This window comes from Bubalus bubalis, chromosome 12, assembly GCF_019923935.1.
Source record: "Bubalus bubalis isolate 160015118507 breed Murrah chromosome 12, NDDB_SH_1, whole genome shotgun sequence".
Taxonomy (NCBI): Eukaryota; Metazoa; Chordata; class Mammalia; order Artiodactyla; family Bovidae; genus Bubalus; species Bubalus bubalis.
The window spans coordinates 67,917,151-67,933,261 of NC_059168.1; the positions used below are offsets into that span (position 1 = coordinate 67,917,151).

General features: G+C 44.7%; 1 long non-coding RNA gene across 21 annotated transcripts in view; it reads right to left on the bottom strand.

Moving 5' to 3' along the window:
- Positions 1 to 10,099: 10,099 nt before the first annotated feature.
- The window catches only part of LOC102402583, a 58,383-nt gene continuing 52,371 nt past the window's right edge, over positions 10,100 to 16,111 (bottom strand). For 14 of the 21 annotated variants that reach the window (XR_006543464.2, XR_006543461.2, XR_006543463.2 and 11 more), the window contains one exon: positions 10,677 to 10,937. This is a non-coding gene — a long non-coding RNA (uncharacterized LOC102402583). Of the gene's footprint in view, positions 10,938 to 16,111 lie in introns of all 21 variants that reach the window. The other 7 variants (XR_006543468.2, XR_006543471.2, XR_006543472.2 and 4 more) reach the window with 1 other exon arrangement.

Consider the following 16,111-nt stretch of genomic DNA (forward strand, 5'->3'; position numbering starts at 1 on the left):
TTTGGCCAACCCAATATTTAAAGAAAATGTGATCAGGACATATGCTGCTGGTGCAGTACAAAACAGTTCACCGGGACACACCAGAGAATCCTGGGGCAGACTCAGGTATATACATGGAATCTACTGTAAGATCCAGGTGGTATTTCGGATCAGGAGGGCAAGGATAAATAGGATTATCTATCTATCCTTAAGGAAAAGGAAGTTAAATCTTTAACTCACAACTTAGGAAAATACAACAAATTCATCCAGATTTTAATGTAAAAAAAAAAAAAAATCCCAAAAAGATGAAATTAAAAAAGTATTAAGAGAGAATTTAACTCAATCTATAATTCTGTAGCAGAGAAAGCCTCTCTGAGTTTGACACAAAGACAGAAACCAGGCCAGGCCTAGAGATCCAGAGCGTCCATCAACAGCCCCTCCCCCTCGCCCGCAGCCCCTCCTCTTCCTCCAGTTCCCGTTCTGGCTCATCCTCCACCTGCTCCTTCTGCCCTCCATCAGCACCCTGTGGGCCACCCAGACTCCTCTCCCTCCCTCTTCACTCCCTCACCAAGACCAGCATATCTTGGCCACCTCTACTCCATCTGTAACTGCACAACTCAGCTCTCTCCAGGCGGCCTCACTGGGCCTTGTCTTGCCACCTTGGTACCAGTGCAAGGGCCACCAATGGGCCTCCCTGCTCCCAGCCATGGCCACCTCCACCTAGTGGCTTGGAAAGCCTATACAGACTACCTTGATTGCATGGACATTTTAGTTTTACAAATGCTTAAATAGTGAACAAAACTAAATGGCGAATGACAATCTAGGATAAAATATTTGTAATATAAAATAGACAAAGAGTTAATAGCCTGAATATACACTGAGTACTCTTTTCAATCAATAAGACAAAAAGAATAAACCACATTAAAATTTTTTTTTAAATGTGACCCCATGGACTGTAGCCCACCAGGCTCCCCTGTCCATGGAATTCTCCAGGCAAAAATACTAGAGTGGGTCTCCATTCCCTTCTCCAGGGGATCTTCTTGACCCAGGGATCGAACCTGGGTCTCTGGCATTGCAGGCAGATTCTTTACTATTTGAGCCACCAGGGAAGACCCTAGTAACACTAAATAATAATAAAATACAAATGAAATTTTTTAAAAGGATATACCAATAGAAAACTATTGACAAATAGAAACAATTTCTCAAGAGAATTACCAATGACTAACTGGTCTGTAAAAAAAAGTCCAAAACAAACAAAGTCCAAGTAATAAAATAATAAGTAAAAATAAAGCAGTAACAACAAAACACTATTTTGCTTATCAAATTTGCAATTAAAAATAATAATATCTAGTGTTGGGAAAGATGTAGTGAAAGAGATAGTCTCGCAGGACTACAGAGCCTAATTGATATAAACTTTCTGAAGGCAACTGGGCAATGTATCAAAATCACTGAAAGCATGCATATCCTTTGATCTAACAATTCTACTTAAAGACTATAACCTAAGGATTAAAAATAAGGACATGCACAGAGTCAGTATTATATATAGACCACCACTGTTGGTAACCTAAAGGGACAATAATAAGGAATTGGTTAAATCGTGGTAGGTATATAGTGAAATACCAGAGTCATTAATTTATTGACAAGGAAAACTGTCAACAACGTATTGCTAAGTATAAAAAGTAAGTCACACACACAAAAAAAGTAAGTCACAGAACAGTATGTAACATATGAGTATATAAACCCATTTGTGTAATGGAATGTGTATGTGTATTTACATCTATGTATGTGCACAGAAAAAAGATCTTAAAGGATATAACCAAAATAGTTTACAATATATATCTCTGACAAGCATTAATTAGTATGATTTATTTTCTTCTTTGTGTTTCCTACTTCTTTTACAAGGAACACACCAGTGTGATACAGACCTCTCCCGTCACCTGGTCTAGAATTCCCATTTGGCTCTGAGGGTACATATATGTAATATACTGTCCTCCTTATCTGCAAATCCAACAAGCCAAGGATTGAAAATATTCGAGGGGGAAAAAATTCCATAAAGTTCCAAAAAGCAAAACTTGAATTTGTCCTCTCACTGGCAATCATTTACACAGCACTTATATTGTATTTACAACTATTTACATAGCATTTCCATTGTATTAGGTATTGAAGTACTCTAGAGATGCTTTAAAGTATACTGGAATTCCTGGAGGTCCAGTGGTTAGGACTCTGTGTTTTCACTGTCAAGGCCTGGGTTCAATTCCTACTTGGAGAACTAAGATCTCACAAGCCACACAGTATGGCCAAAAAAAAGAAAAAAAGTATGTGGGAAGATGTGCATAGGTTATACACAAATACTACACAATTTTATACAGGGGACTTGAGCATCCATGAATTTTGGTAACTCCAGGGATGAGGGGAGAGCTCCTGGAACCAAGGCCTGGACATGGAGGGACAACTCTGTATATTTCTGTGCTATTACAACTTTTCAAACAATGTTGTCTACTCAACTCTCTTGACTGTGGGTACGGTTTGTGTCTTACATTTCTTTTGTGTTCCTCTAAATGCCTGAAAGAAAAACTGTGAAACTGTTAGTCGCTCGGTCGTGTTGGACTCTTTGCGACCCCATGGACTGTAGCCCACCAGGCTCCTCTCTGTCCATGGAATTCTCCAGCAAGAATACTGGAACGGGTAGCTGTTCCTTTCTCCAGGGGGTCTTCTTGGCCCAGGGATCAAACCTGGGTCTTCCACAATGCAGGCACATTCTTTACCATCCAAGCCACGAGGGAAGCCCCTTCTCAGTACCTAGGACATAGCAAGTTTCCAGCAAACAGCCCAAGGATGAATATGTCATTTCTGTGTCAGTACTTCTTGGGCTGCCCAAGCACGGGCTGATTGGCTCCACAGGTGTACCATCCAAGCCCGGTTCCCGGCCAGGCTTGAGGCTGTGTGTTGTGGGCCACCTGTCAATCTGGTCTTGTGAAGATGCCTATTGCTGCTAATCACTGTTGAGTGACGGGGCTGTTTGTTCAAAGCAAAGGTTACTGCTCCCACACTCAGAGGTATAGCCAATCCTGTGGCATCCTGTAATTAATAAGTATTCCCTATGGTTAAAAGTTGGCTTTGATCCAACAGATCCCTTCCCACTCCTTCCGCCATTCTCATCCTATTTACAACTTCCCATCTAGGCTGTTGGAGGCCTCGTCTGGAGAAGCACCCCCTTTATCCAAACTATGGGCCTCATCAGAAGAGCCCTGCGTCCCTGGTGTCCCTAACCTGACTCACCAGATGCTCCTTGTCCCCCTAGATGATAAAGTTTGCTCTCGTGTTTAAGCAAATCTACTTCTCAAGCAGCTCAGCCTTCCAAGCAGTAAGCCCAGAGGTTGAAAGAGTCCTAAGAGACCACCGGAGGAGTGACATGAGGAATTTTTTTCATGTAAATGCATCATGGTTGTTCATAATTTCTGCCCTCAGTACTCATTTCAGTTAAACTCTCTGGAGAAAAAAAAATACAAATGCCATTGGAAACAGAGGTGTCAGAGTCAAAGAGATGACCAGTTGACTGCTTTTCTACTCCCTCTTTGTACAGATATAAACAATCCCAGGTGCTCCCCAGGTTCTGGAAGAAGCAGAGAGAGAAGGGAGGTCCTGGAGCACCTGCCATGAGCACTTGTGAGAGGCCAAGCTTAGATGCCACCATGGGAACCTTGAGGTAGCAGTTCACAGCCCCATGCCTCAGTTCCTCATCTGAAAATGGGGCGATAATAGTGGAACTTGCTTCATAGACTTCTTGTGGGGATTAAATGAGTTCATGGGTATGAACCACTTTAAAACAGTGGCAAGCTACAGGTGAACAAGATGTTAAGTGTTTGCCACTGATAATGTCACGGTGACAGCCATGTACTGGGCACTGTCTGCCCTTCTGTAGCCCAGGATTTCTCACCTCAACACTGCTGACATTTTGGGCTGGATAACTCTTTGTCATGAGCAGCTGTCCTGTGCCTTCATTGAGAGGATGTCTAGCAGCATCCGTGGCCTCTCTCTATCCGCGGGATGCCAGCAGCACACCCCACCTCACCCCCTCACCAAGTTGTGATAATGGAAAACATCCCCAAACATTGGAAAATATCCCCTGCTGGTGCTGGTGAGGGCAAAACGGCCCCCACTTGAGAACCACTGACACAGTCCTAGGGCTTCCCTGGTAGCTCAGAGGTAAAGAATCCACCGGCAATGCTGGAGACTCAGGTTCAATCCCTGGGTCAGGAAGATCCCCTGGAGTAGGAAGTGGCAACCCACTGCAGTATTCTTGCCTGGGAAATCCCATGGACAGAGGAGCCTGGTGGGCTACAGTCCATGGTGTTGCAGAGTCAGACATGACTGAGTGACTAAACGTTCATGACACAGTCCTATAAAAACCACTGCCAAGGAAGAGCCATACCACATACTCTGATCTCACACCTCTGTGCAGGTCCAGTGTGGATCCAGACCTGGAAGCCCCTCATTGATGCCCCTTGTAGTCAGATGTAGGAGCTTCAGGTGGGGAAGTAAACAGTGGCCAACTTGTTTCTCTAGGTGGCTACCCTCTTCTCTTCTTTCAGATAAACAAGAAACTGGAGTCTAGGCCATCTCCTAGCTGGGAGGTACCTCTGGCAGCCTGTGGCTGTGGCCTTAGTTAAAGGGCATAGGCGTGGCTACCAAGGCTCCTGGGAGCATAGTCTAGCCCAGAGAGAGGGCCAGATTAGGAGGCAGAACTGAAGCCCTCACCACGGCAGAGCAAACACCCTTACCTAGTGAGGTATCTGGGCACAAGAGGTGTAGCCTCTTCTCTTCTCAGGAAACAAGTGGCCCCTGCACTTGATTCTGAAAAGAAGCACGTTGCTCTCTTCATAAAATAGGCTTCTAAGCACTTAGCACTGTTGAAGTTTATTGTGCATTTATTTTGACCCAGCATTTGCAACTGCTACAAACCCGTCTATGGAGATATTAGCACAGGTGTACAGCATTCACAGGGGACTGTGGTATACTAATCTAAAGTTTGGGCTTGGGACCTGATGCCTGGTTCAAATTCCAGACACAGCACCACCAGATATGTGACCGAGAGAAAGTTATCGACCTCTTTTGTGGCTTAGCCCCTTTATTTGTGAAGCAGGGCAATAACAGGGCCTATACCTCAATGGGCTGTTTATAAGGGTTATGACTTTCCATATGCTAAGAACGGTATCTGTGATCAATGCTGCTGCTGCTAAGTCGCTTCAGTCGTATCCGACTCTGTGTGACCCCATAGATGGCAGCCCACCAGGCTCCTCTGTCCCTGGGATTCTCCAGGCAAGAATACTGGAGTGGGTTGCCATTTCCTTCTCCAATCCGTGAAAGTGAAAAGTGAAAGTGAAGTTGCTCAGTCGTGCCCAACTCTTGGCGACCCCATGGACTGGAGCCTACCAGGCTTCTCCATCCATGGGATTTTCCAGGCAAGAGTACCGGAGTGGGGTGCCATTGCCTTCTCCGATAAATGCTAGCTATTGTGATATTCATCGTGCCCTTGATTAGTAATAGCTAAAAATCTAGAAATTTATGAATCAACTGGTTAAAAACATGTGGCACATCCATTCTACGGAATACTGGGCATCACTGAAAGAAAGTTGAACTGTATCTATTTAAATAATGGAACTTATTTAACAATAAAGGTCAAACTGTTAAATAAAGAATCAAAAGAGTTGCAGATAAGTACCTGTAGCTTGAGATGATTTGTATATAAAAAGAGCTATATAGAAACGGACACGTCTTTATCTTCATGGGAAATTTCTAGAACACTCAAGAAGCTGTTAGCAGTAGTTATATCTAGGGAGTGGGAATCGATGACTGGGGAATTTTTGCTTTCTCCTGCAGTATTGTTAGAATTTCCTACTATGAGCCTGTATTTTTAAAAAATTAAAGTTTTTTATTTTTTAAAAAAAGGATAAATATATATCTACTTCTGTGGAAACATTTTCAAGATATATTGTGAAATCATTTTCACAAGTGGCAAAATATGAATGGTACAAGCCACAGGAACAAATCTCAGTTCACAAATTCAGATGTGCAAGAAATCAAACTTTAGTTTCTATAACTCAACACAGTGTTTATGGTGAGTTTCCATCCGGCCAATGGGAAGCTTAATGCTAGGGATGTCTGAACACTAAGCGCCAGACATGGGCCACTGGAGGCAGCTGTGAAGCGGGCTGAGGCCAGATCTAGTAACCTCTGCTGCTCTGGGCCGCTATGGGCAGCCAGGAATCTTGGACCAGGCTGCCTGTGTCCCCCCAGCTTGGCCCCACCACGTGGCCATCACTCTCTGGGACCTCACTCCTGCCTGCCCAGGTGAGCTGCTAGAAGGCGGGGCAGGGCTCCAGACACCTCAGATCTTTCTTCCCTGTCTCCTACCCCCATCTGGTCTGCAGAGGGTAAGGCTGCAAGGAGTTGGGGTCTTGCCACTTAGGTGAAATCATTCTTCCATCTTGTTTCTAGTCAAAGCATTCATCCTGAGGAAGAGAATCCTTTTTCTTCCATGAGCTATTCTACACATCCTAAAGTTTTCGTAAGCGTGTAAGCTTTTGACACACAAAAGCCAGAGACACCCGAGGGATGATTCCTTTTTCTAATCTGGAGAGCTGACTTGAGGAAATCAGCTGCATGAATGTGAGAGTGGAAAGGGGGAAAATCCAGGGAGGAAAAAAGAATCCTTTCTCAAGTTTTATGCAAGCCACACATATGTGTAAATGCAAAGCAGAACGTCTGAACATTTCCAGCAAATAATTAACCCACCAGTACCTACCAGGAATGTAAACTTTAAGACAGGGGTAGGGATGGAAGAGGAGCTTTATCAGTGTTATTCCATGAATCTCTAACCTGCTTGTATTTGTAATGATTAAGCTATATTCAGTACTGTTTATATAATCTATTATTTTAAATAAATAATATCAATACCTTTTTTTACCTTCAGGCTGGGGATGGAAGGTGATGATGGTGACACGTGTCTGACCCACTGGTGCCTTGGAAGCTATTTGCATGACGGGTTGAGGCGCCTGTTGGGAAATAACTCTTTCTAAAGGAAGGAAGAGATAGGTACAATGAGCTGACCCAGAGACAAAAGCTCTGCTCTGTGGAATGGAGGATGTAATTCTAAGCTCGGATGGTAGTTGTGATTTTGACTTATCTGTGGAGCTGAAACTGATGGCTCTGTAAGGCAATAGGGGTACCAGAAGCCCCATGGCCCTGCTCTGACACTAGAGAGCTGGCTGACTTCATGCCAACAGGACTATCAGTGGCTCTTAGCAGGTGCAGTGTGCCTAATGGGTGTGGTAATGTCAAGCAGATCTGATAGCTCCATGGGGGTGTGGCAGGGGCAAAGGGAGGTTGCAGAGCTGGACAAAGGGAAAAGATAGTGGGAGTGGGGGTAGGGGGTTAAACTAACCTTATCCATCGGCACATGGGAGACACACACCCTGAGAATCCCCAAAATGATCATGGGGTGAGTGAGTGGGAACCAGGCAGGACCTAGGATCTCGCACTGGCAAGTAGGAGCAAGAGTCAGAGACATTCGGCTGGGCTCTAATGACATGATAAATGAACACGAGTCCAGGTGTGTGCACAGGTGGGGAGCACAGGCGATGGAGCCACAGTGTCTATACAGGAGAGGTCAGGGAAGGTCTCCTGAGTCAGCTGACACAGATAACTCAGAATGGGTGGGAAGGGTGGAGGATGTGAGGAATCCTGTATGCAAAGGCCAGGAACTGTGAGGGAATGAGCCGGGGTTTAGGGGAACTGAAAGCAGCTCGGGGTGAATACAGGATAATGGTTAAGAGGCCGTAAAGTTTGTGTTCCATGGTAAGGAATTTGAACTTTATCCTACAGGCAGTGGTGATGCTCAGAAGGGCACTTTAAGCAGGGAAATGGGATGATCAAGTCACTAGGAAAGCTTTTTCACCACCACATTCCCACCACTCCTAGCTAACTCTCACCCAGTTGTGCAGTCTGAGTGTTGCTTCCTCCAGAAGTTGTTCTTTGGCCACCCCTTGAACTGTGGTGTTGGAGAAGACTCTTGAGAGTCCCTTGGACTGCAAGGAGATCCAACTAGTCCATCCTAAAGGAGATCAGTCCTGGGTGTTCATTGGAAGGACTGATGCTAACGCTGAAACTCCAATACTTTGGCCACCTGATTCGAAGAGTTGACTCATTGGAAAAGACCCTGATGCTGGGAGGGATTGGGAGCAGCAGGAGAAGGGGATGACAGAGGATGAGATGGCTGGATGGCATCACTGACTTGATGAACATGAGTTTGAGTGAACTCCGGAGTTTGTGATGGACAGGGAGGCCTGGTGTCCTGCAATTCATGGGGTCGCAAAGTCGGACACAACTGAGTGACTGAACTGAACCCTCAATTAAAGCTTCTAGAGGTTCCCAAGCACCCCCCAATCTCTAAACACTGTCATGCTTTCCTGTGTCCTCTTATTTTTTTCTCTCCCCTCATACACTGTGAGTGCTGAAGGCAACGGATTGTGCCTTCTGTGTCTTTTCTATGTTGTATCCCCAGGATCCGGCACAATGCCTGACATATAAGTACACAATATGAATTTAATGGGAAAACAAAAAACTTTTATGGTTTCCAGCCTAAGCTAGAGTATGGGTTTGAAAGGGAGGACAGGGGACCAGGGAGAGGGCTCTTGCAATAGTTTAAGAAATGATGAGGGCCTGCCCAAGGCAGTAGTGGAAGAATTGGAGAGCAGGGAGTGACTGGGAAAATATTTAGGGAGCAGAACCAATGGGTCTGGGTGATTAGACGATAGAAGGGAACTGGATAAGGGGGGAAGAGCTCCTGGGCTTCTGGTTTAAGCGGTTAGGTGGATGAATGATTAACCAAGACTGGCTATTCTGGAAGAGAAGGCAATGTGTGGAGGAAGATGATGAAATCTGCCTGTGACATGCCTATAAGCATATTGGTGAAGAGGTACAAAGGGAAGCTGGAATCATAGAACTGGAGCCCAGGACAGATAGCTGGACTAAAGATAAGAGATTTGGAAGCTGTCAGCCTGCAGGTGATGGTTAAAGACCAGGGAAGGGATAAGATCACCCAGGGAGTGAAGAAGCACATCAAACAAGGACACCCACCTATAAAAAGTGGGCTGAGGGGGAGCTATTGAGAGAAAATCAGACATGAGAGGGAAAGAGACGAGAGTTGTAGCACAGCTGTTGGGGGAGAAGTGGTTCCAACGACTAGCAAATAGGGTTCAACAGTATGGAGAGACTAAGAACCCAACCAGGCCCCTCATGCAGTTGAAGAAACTGAGACCCAGGAAGGCTGACTGAGGTGTTGGAGCCCACAAGTCATCACTGCCCATGATCACATAGATCAGTGGCTATTGTATTATGATCTCTGGACTCCTGGGGGCGGGGGAAGCGGGGAGTCCATAATAATACCAAGACTTTTTTTTTTAATACCACCAAGATATTTTTTGCAGTGTTCACTTTGTTGACATTTGTACTAATACAAAAGCAACAGGAGATAAAACTGCTGGGGCCTTAACGCAAATCAACAGTCATATTCTTCATTCCCAAGCACTTCTGTTTTAAAAAAAGGTCAACTTCACCTAAGAATGTCTACAATGGAGCAATAATTATTAATCTTATTAAAACATGACCCTTGAGTATACATCTTGTTATGAGTCTATACACAAATCACTTGTGCTGAAGTACTGAATGCATTTATGTTATTGTTTGCGTGGAGAGCTAAACTACCTGCTTTTGGGGGGGAACATCATTTTTATTAGAAAGAATGATTGACAAACTTTGATAATACAGACGGGTAATGGAAGATGTGTTCTCAAAAATGAATGAAGTGAGCTTGTCAAATCAAGAAACTGCTAGATTTTTTGCCGATAAAATTTGAGCTGTCAAGTGAAAACTGTTGACAGAATGAGCTTGACAGCTTCCCAATATCTAGACTTGGTGATGAAATTAGTGGTAATAACAATAAATGTGGTATTACGAACTGAAATGTGTCTACATTTGGAAGATTTACATAAATCACTGAGCCATTATTTCCAATGACCAATGCACGATGTTAGTAAATCAGGCATGAATAAAAGACCCATTCAATGCACAAGACAGACCAACAGACTTTAATATAGCTGCTTTTTAGTCACCAAGAAGTGTCTGACTCTGTGCAACCCTATGAACTGTAGCCTGCCAAGGTCCTCTGTCCATGGGATTTTCCAGGCAAAAACACTGGAGTGGATTGTCATTTCCTTCTCCAGGGCATCCTCCTGACCCAGGGATAGAACTCATGTCTCCTGCACTGCAGGCGGATTCTTTACTGCTGAGCCACAAGGAAGCCCTAATATAACTGAGTATGAGAAATTCACTGATAGGTTTCAGATCTCACACTGCAACTAACCTTTCAGAATATGCCATCTGTCCAATTCTGGTGACATATCAAAAAAGATCCAAGGAGTAGGAAATGGCAACCCACTCCAGTATTCTTGCCTGGAAAATTACATGGGCAGAGGAACCTGGCAGACTACAGTCCAGGGGTCCACAAAAGAGTCAGACATGAGTTAGTGACTGAGCCCACACACACACAATGTATAATATATAATTTTTACTGCTGTGTAAATAAATGCCTTTATCAAAATATTATGACTTTGAATAAAAAGATATCCACAATTATCTGAAAAGGCTCTTAAAATACTTTTACTTTTTCCAAATACAAATCTGTATGAAGTTGAATTTCATTCATCTACTTCAAGGAAAGCAATATATCATTGAGCACAAAAGCAGGCATGAGAATCCAGCTGTCTTCTATTAGGCTATTTGTTAATCAGATTTGCTGGGACTTCCTTGATGGTCCAGTGATCCATGCTTCCAATGAAGGGGGCGTGGGTTCAATCCCTGGTCTAGAAACTAAGATCCCACATGCCACATGGAGCAGCCTGGGGAAAAAAAAACAAAGAGATATTTGCAAAACTATAAAACAATACAACTGTTCTTTTTTCATTTAGAAAATACATTTTTATAAGAAGTATGTTAACATGTAAAAGATTTGTTACTGTTATTTTAAAATAATAAACAACTAATTTTAAAGTTCAAACAAAAGTATTTAACGCCTTCAATACTTTTAAAGGGCATAAAAAGGGTCCCAAGACCAGAACATTTGAGAACTGTAGATACAGACCACCTGGTTCCTGACTCCCAGTTCTCTGGGCTTGTTTGCAGCACACCTACCCCTCCCACTGACTTCTCCACAGAAAAAGAAGTATAAAACACCTAAAAATAAAATCAATAACAAAACCTAGCTGAAGACGAGATAAGGGAGCAGGCAAAAGCTAGAGAGAGAATAAGATACTTTCCTTCCCTTCAATATAATGTTCCTTTAAGGCTACACACCAGAGCCTGGTGAGGTAGCCCTCCCAGGCGAGGCTGCGCTCACCCACAGCCCCTCCCTGCCACCTGCGGTAGCTGACAGACTGCGAGCAGAGGGACGAGAGCAAGTTCAGGTGTTTTATCTCCCTCACACTCAGAAACTGAATTGATACAGCGAGTGATTAAGACAGGTGGGGCCATTTTTTATTAGTCACGATTTACCAGGGAGGAAGCAGAGGTCTGTGCCTTGACTAATAGCAGTAACTAAATCACAGGTAGGGGCAGCAGCCTCCAGGGCGCAACCCAGATTTCCCTCCACGGGGCACTCGCTCTAAGATGCCTCCCATCCCCACTCAAGCCCAGAGGCCCATCATTAAGATGCATTATTTTACCTGTAAGTAAGGTCTTTTAAGTCACATAAAATTCTTTTTAATCTTTTGTCCATTCTTTTGGGTAACTGGTCTTTTTAATAAGATGAAAATGATCCTTTGTATTATTTTTCAACTACAAAACTAGTTTAAAACTGATTAAAAAGTAAAACAATGAAATACAAAAGAGATAACACAAAAGCTGGTTATTAGAAAATAGACCTCTAACAAAACTAATCATAAACAAAAGGCATGAGGGCCTTCCCTGGCAGTCCAGGGTCTTAGCTGTGTGTGGGATCAAGTTCCCTGACCAGGGATCAAACCCAGGGCTCCTGCATTGGGAGCATGGAGTCTTAGCCACTGGACCACCAGGGAAGTCCCAGGGGTTTGCATTTTAAAAGGACCCTTTCAGAGTATTATTACTATTAGTATCACTAAAAATATTAACTTCTTTATGATTTCATGCTTCCACTGCAGGGGGTGTGAGTTCCATCCCTGGGCAAGAAATTAAGATCCCATACGGGGCACATCGTGGCCAAAAAAAAAAAAGAAAATTCTGGGAATGAAGAAAGGAAGATTAAATACAGTATATATGAAAAAAGACTAAATTTTATGCTAATAATTTTAAGGTTTCTTTTTTTACTTTTTATAAAAAATTTTAAATGACCAAAACTGACCAGAGGAGAAGTTAACATTTTTAGTGATACTAATAGTAATAATACTCTGAAAGGGTCCTTTTAAAATGCAAACCCCTGGGACCTCCCTGGTGGTCCAGTGGCTAAGACTCCATGCTCCCAATGCAGGGGCCCTGGGTTTGATCCCTGGTCAGGGAACTTGATCCCACATGCCACAACTAAGACCCAGTGCAGCCAGATAATTAAATAAAAACTTTACAAAAAGAAAAAAAGTTAAAATGCAAACCCCTCAGGGCAGGAAGTGCTGGTGAGTTGTTCCTCATCTTTCCTTTTGTGACAAAACAAGAGTTTTGGAGCCTAGGCCTGTCTGTCTGGTTGGAAGGAAAGAGGGTAGAGGAGGGGCTGCCACAGCTCTGTGTTTAGCAACCCTGGTCAGCCTGGACTCAGATTATCCCAAGGCTGAAGCTGGCTGCCAGCACACCCCCTGCTGACTTTCCCAAGACTAGCACCCCCAACACTTGAATCTCAGTCCCAGAAGCAGAGTCTCAGTCTCTGGTGGAAACAGAGACATGCCTGTCAATCTGGCCCTGCCCAGCTCCAAGCCCCTCACCCTTTCCCCTTCCCTCCGTCCCTCCTCCCGCTCTCCTTGCTCCCCCTCTTCCCTCCCCCCACCCCCATACTCTGCTGGGTGACAGAGTAGCTCAAGGTGTGGCTGCAGTCGAATCAGGCGCTTCACCACCTCTCCTCACTCCTGCCTCCTGGTACTTCCAGCCAGAGGAGCTGTGACAAATAGGTGGAGTCCTGAGGCCCAACCCTCAGCCTGTCTTGGCTCATTTCCCAAACTTATTTCTGAATCTGACGTCAGAATCAGACCAAGAAGAGGTCTGAGGGGTGTGGTACTATGTGTGGTAAAGGGATATAGTTGTCAAGCTCTGACCCCGGTCATGGAGTTACTGCAAGAGATCTACCCTTTACACCTTGCTCTGTGGCCCATATGAATGTCCCATGTTACAGAAGCACTGCTGCTGCTGCTGCTAAGTCGCTTCAGTCGTGTCCGACTCTGTGCGACCCCATAGAGGGCAGCCCGCCAGGCTCCCCTGTCCCTGGGATTCTCCCAGCAAGAACGCTGGAGTGAGTTGCCATGTCCTTCTCCAATGCATCAAAGTGAAGTGAAACGAAGTCGCTCAGTCGTGTCCGACTCTTAGCGACCCCATGGACTGCAGCCCACCAGGCTTCTCCGTCCATGGGATTTTCCAGGCAAGAGTACTGGAGTGGGGTGCCATTGCCTTCTCCATACAGAAGCACTACTGTGTCTCAAATTTGTCGATGCAGCCAGATAAATAAAAATTAAATCTAAACGATCCCCCTGGCTTGTGACTGCAGCCATAAAAGACACTTGCTCCTTGGAAGAAAAGCTATGACAAACCTAGGCAGCATATTAAAAAGCAGAGACATTACTTTGCCAACAAAGGTCCGTATAATCAAAAGCTGTGGTTTTTCCAGTAGTCATGTATGGATCTGAGAGTTGGACCATAAAGAAAGCTGAGCACCGAAGAATTGATGCTTCTGAACTGTGGTGCTGGAGAAGACTCTTCAGAGTCACTTGGATAGCAAGGAGATCAAACCAGTCAATCCTAAAGGAAATCAGTCCTGAATATTCATTGGAAGAACTAATGCTGAAGCTGAAGCTCCATACTTTGACCACCTGATGCAAAGAACTGACTCACTGGAAAAGACCCTAATGCTGGGAAAGACTGAAGGCAGGAGAAGGGGACAACAGAGGATGAGATGGTTGGATGGCATCACCAACTCAATGGACGTGAGTTTGAGCAAGCTCCAGGAGTTGGTGATGGACAGGGAAGCCTGGTGTGCTGCAATCCATGGGGTCACAAAGAGTTGGACATGACTGAGTGACTGAATTGAACTGAAGTGTTACCCAGTCCATACCAGCTTATGACTACGAGTACTATCTTAAGCAACAGACACTAGAAACACTCCCTCTATGTGTACACACGTGTGTGTGTGTGTGTGTGTGTGTGTGTGTGTGTGTGTGTGTAGGGGTGAAAATACCTTGGATATTTTAATGAGAGGAAAGGTGACCCCTTTCAGAAAAAGGATAGGAATGACCAGTATACCCAACTAGCTGGGACCAGTTATTCCGAGTTGCTGACACTCTCTTCCACCCCCAGTGAAGATGAAGGCTCTAAGAATGAAGTGTGATGGGGCAGGTGCTGTGGCCAAGTTACCATGTCTCCTTAGGGTCTTATCTATGGGAGTGGGAATGGGAAGGCCACAGCACAGAGTTGAGTTTAGGCAGAAAGGGCTCCTTTGTGAACCCTACTAATGATTTAGTCTTGGACTGACTCGAGCCCCTGGCAGCCCCTAAGGCAGGTGCTTCAGTGGACTCCTTACCTTGCTAAAGTCTCAGGAGTGGGATGGGATGTGGAAGGCAGATACCCACTGTGACCTCCAGCTTCTGCTGACTGCCTGGTCTGGAGTGACCAGCCTGTCCAGATAACAGATGACTGATGCAGCACTGACCCTGACCACACCCAAGGCTAGGAACTTGATCAGGCATGTTCAAGTGCATTAATGGACACAGTGGGTTGGAAGAATTAAAATCTGGACCATATCAGATGTTTGGCAGTCCTTACCAAAGTCAGCCTCTGGTGAGAATGTGAACAGGAATCCAGAATCAAAGACCTAAAAACCAACACGAGACGTGCCACCCCATGGACATTTCCCAGTGCAGGCTGGTATTATGATTTGAAAGGCCCTAAGGAAGGTCCCCAGGTTCCCCTTCCTATCTAGTGAAATGATGCCTAAAATTCACAAATTAGATCCCTCTTCCTTTCCCTGCACTCCCTCTACTTTGGGCAGGGCTGGGTGGAGTTGGATGGAGCTGGGACCAGTGTTATTATGAGTTGCTGACACTCTCTTCCACCCCCAGTGCAGATGAAGGCTCTGAGAATGAAGTGTGATGGGGCAGGTGCCGGAGTGGACAGAAGTAATGATGAGGAACTAACTTTCTAATAATGCCTGCAACTGATTCTATTGACAATCCAGACTTTAGGTCTCTCTCCCTAACCCCACCAAACACATCCGGGTTCACTCTTTGGAAACAGTGAGCTTCTTCAAAGTACCCATCACTTCCTGCCACCCAAGACCTACAAGGTAGGATACTTTCAGGATAGGCTCTATGTAGGCTCAAAGACTATGTATAAGTGATTAACTCAAAACCTCCCTCTGTGGGTTCCTCTGTATAAATGGTGACATAGTAGAAAGCCTGGTGTATTTTGATGTGATCTGTCAGACTCTTGGAAGTCCTCCTTCCAAAAATATCCTCCTTGCTCCAGACCCACCTGGCACCCAAAATTTCACCATTAGAGGTACTTAAAGTAATTCAGTAGGTCTCTTGGAAAATAAAAAGATTTCCTGATTCAGGGTAGGGGTGGGGGATTAGCAAGGAGAAGTCACATAAGAACAAATCAGTGGTAGCCTCTGAATTCCTATGCACCACCTGAAGGGTTTAGAGGTAGAAATCCAGTGTGGGAAGAGGAGTTGGGGTGGGGAAGCAGGAGGGCTGGAGGGTCTGAAGCCATTTTTCATAGTGAATACAGGGGTTTCAATTACATTATATATTTATTTGGGGTGGCTTTGGCAAGGGACTGATAAGAGACCTGGGATGCTAAAGACTCCTCCATAAACCATCCCGTGATGCTAACACTGCAACAAGAGAAA